This window comes from Asparagus officinalis, chromosome 8 (assembly GCF_001876935.1).
Source record: "Asparagus officinalis chromosome 8, Aspof.V1, whole genome shotgun sequence".
Classification (NCBI taxonomy): Eukaryota; Viridiplantae; Streptophyta; class Magnoliopsida; order Asparagales; family Asparagaceae; genus Asparagus; species Asparagus officinalis.
The window spans coordinates 100,447,598-100,451,421 of record NC_033801.1 but is presented as its reverse complement, the minus strand read 5'-3'; positions in this window follow the sequence as shown (position 1 = coordinate 100,451,421).

Here is a 3,824-nt window from a genome sequence, read left to right as displayed (position 1 = left end):
GGTTTTTCCCAAGTCTTTCATTTCAAACTCCGTCTTTAGGCATGAGCTAGCTTCTATAAGCTCCTTGTGCGTTCCAATAATATTTATATCAGAAGCCATTTTTTGGATTTCTTTATAAACACACAAGGGCAGACATCATTATTTGCATATCTGATAATCATATTTTATATAATTTTATACCCTCATTATCTATTTTATATGAATAAATATACCACTAATAACTGTTTTTATGTTTAATTGCAGGTTAATGAAGAATAAATCTCAACTTCCCATCTCTCAGCAAAAACCTATTGATTAAATGAAGAAATGATTCAAGAAGCCAAAATGAAATTTTCGAATTTGTGAAGGCCCAAGGCAAAAAGATTACACAAGGGAAATAAGATTGGATTTTTATGCAAAGTTGGAATGAAAGGGACTTGAATGCAAAAATGTGAACTTTAACACAAGTGGACTTTAAAGACAACTTGCTGCAACTTTTCTCCATATAGGCAAATCAATGGATCAAAGGACCGGACACTTTGCTTCAATTTGGATTTTCTTTTGATTTCAAAATCAAATTGGGCCAGACTTCATGAATGAATTGGGAATGCTAAAGTGGGCCGGTTCTTACTTTTATATTTTGAGAATCAAATGTCAATAAAGCTTCATGGACCTTGGACTTGCTGAGATTTTTTTTCGGATTTGAAAAATCATTGGTTGCTGCTGAGAACAAGACCGGACCCAGCATTTATTTTTTTTACATTGGATTTGGATTCAATCTCCACATGGGCCGGACTTGTGATGTGGTTGTGAAAATCAAAAACATTTTAATGGAGAAATGGGCCGAAGATTGAAAATCATGAGTGGACTTTGTTTTGCAAATATTCAATCACATGAATTGGCTTTTGATTGCTGCAGAGACTTGGAAAATCAAGTGAACATGGGCTTAAGAATTGGATTTTGGTTTTCTTTTGAAAATCAAATAAATCAAAGGTGGAGATTGTTGCTTGGGGCTCAAGACAAATCCAATGGCTCATATTCATTGAAGATTACTATAAATAGGGGTAGAGAGTGAGGGGTTAGAGGTGTGAAAATTTTGTAAACTCCTTTTGGAGAGGAGGGCTACTCTTAATTGAGAAGGCCTTCCAAAAATTGTAACTTTAGTTGCAATTAATAAAAATAATTTTTTCCTCTTTAAATTTGTTCTTTCTCCTCTTGTTGAATGATGAGGATGGAGATGAAGAGCAATTTGAAGGTTTGCATTTCTTTTCTCTTTTATTTCTTTTTAGTAATTTCTTTATTATTGCTTATTAGTTAGATTTAAATTCATGCTTGTAGTGTAGATTTATTTTCTTGTCTTTTTTATTTCTTTTTGCACTTTAATTTGTAGAGTAGATTTATTTTTCTTGCATTTAATTTCTGCAATTTATTTTGTAGTTTAGATTTTTATTTTCTTTGTAATTAGATTTATTTCTTGTTCATAGTTTAGATTTTTCTTTTCTTTTTAATTTTGTAATTAGTTCTTTTTCTTGTTTTTATTTCTTAAATATGTGAATTTAATTCTTGTAGGAAGTTTAGAATTATATGAAACTAGTCTAATTTCCTTTATATTGTATGAATTATTCTCTTGTACTTAAAATGTTCATGTTAGGATAATCAACTAGAGAACTAATCGGTAGAAGAAGAATTTGATAATCTATGCTTATCTTAAATGGTTTGATAGGTTATGCTTATGAATTCTAGGATTATTATCATGTTGTTGTTCTTATCATGAATAGTAATTTTGACTTAGATGATAATTTGATAGGTTACACTTTCCTTAAATGGTTTGATAATCTATGCTTAATAAATCTAAGTTGAAATATGATAAAAAGAGAATAGTTTATATTTTGTAATTGAAATTGGTTAGTGGATTATATTCTAGATTTCTTACCTCTTTTGAATCCTTCATCTTAACTTTCTTAAATTTTCTTTTCATTTTTGGTTTTATTTCTTGATTTTATTAATTCATATTTCTTGCCTTATGATTTCATTTATTCTTTAATTCTTCCTTCTCTCCTCTAAAATTCAATTTATTACCTCTTGCATATAAATCAAAACAACCACTCATACAATCACACTTATTCTTTATTCCTAATTGTCACGCACAAAATATAAGAACCAAGTTTAATAATCTCTTAAAATCACCTTCTTCGTGGGATCGATATCTTTTTATACTATAACTTGATAAATTGTGCACTTGTAATTTTGGTACATAATTATGTCGCATCAGTCGCCATCACATTGAATGCATGATCAGAATCATCATTGCTCCAACTTCCAAAGTCTTTGTGATTCATCGAACCTTGTCATCACTATGCACACCTCGTCACCATCACATTAAACACCTAGATGACTCATCCCTTCTGCAGCTGACACTTGTAAAGTAGCTGCCGGTTGAGCCACTTGCTTGGACTTGGCCGAAGTTACGCATCTAGCCCTTGTATCTGCTATAAAGGAACGTTGCTATCTACAGCATAGGGTAAGCAATCTTTTGCTATAAAAACACCATACATTTACTCTCTTCTCCACTCGAGCACAAGACTGACTTGGTCGTCGAAGGAATTACTTGATATCCCACCTCTGATGCTCTCACATGTTGTTCATGTGCAGGACGGGATTCTCTGCTCAAGAACCAGTCATCTGAAGAAGATTAAGAGACCTTAATACCATAAACAATCCACCCTCAATTTCCTGTTTGATAACGATCATCAACAATAGTCAAGATGAAGGATTAAGTTTTTTTGTGTTTGACAAATAAAAAAGGGTTAATAATTTAATTGCCATAAATATCCTAAGGTATATATATTTTTTAAAGTCTGATTTCTTATTGTCAGAAGGAGTAACACTTAGCCCTCCCATTTGAGTGGATTTGTTAACCCCTCTGAATGATGGGTTAACTAACTTTAACTATTTTAAAGGGTTTGTTACCCCTTTTACCAATTTAACCCATTTCAATAGTTAAGAAAGAGTTACTCATTAGACCTTCTATTAGCCCCTTGCCCAAGAGGGCCTAAAGGTTTACTCGCACTTTTGTATTTTACTAGGTAGAATGCACGTGCAATGCACGTGGTCAAATATTATAATTGTTAATTGTTCGCGTGGAAAACTGTTGCTTTCTTCATTAATGAGATAATTGTCATCTTGAGTTACAACTTTAGATCGGTCTTTTATAGATCCGGTTACAACTAAATCAAAAGAAAATAAAGAAAAATTTACAGACTCTCCTGCTGTGAACAAATCCGAGTCCTGTTTTGCGGACGCTCGCTTCGGTGGTTCTTTGCCATTGCGCCGGGGTTTAATCCATGCGAACCGCGGCAGCATCTAGATCCGGTCGGATCTACAGAGTATCGCGGGTATTATTCACGACGGGCAATAATAGCCGGAGGCGATTAATCACCAAGGGTAATATTCGCTCAGATCTCCGAGATCTAAGACCAAGCTATTAGATCTAGGAGTGTAGCCTCGTGTAGATGTCAGATCTGTTTCTATCTTCCTCTCGAGATGCCTGCCTTTTTCTGACCGGGACATGGTCGCGCCCGAGGATCAGACTTTGAGTGCAAGTCTCTGGTCTTCAAGCTTCGAAGTTCACTCTTCACTCCGGCAGAGTTTCAGCGTCCTTGAAAGACTTCGACGCTCTTGAATGAACATCTCTAGGCTTATTTATAGGCTCTCAGGACAGTGCGCACCTCAAAATGGGAATTGTCGGCCACCCTCTGGCCACTGCGGCCACCTCGCCGGCCATCTGAATCCGGCCACCTCGGCGGTGGCCGACCCTGTGCCTAGCACCTTGAGGGGGCTCAGGC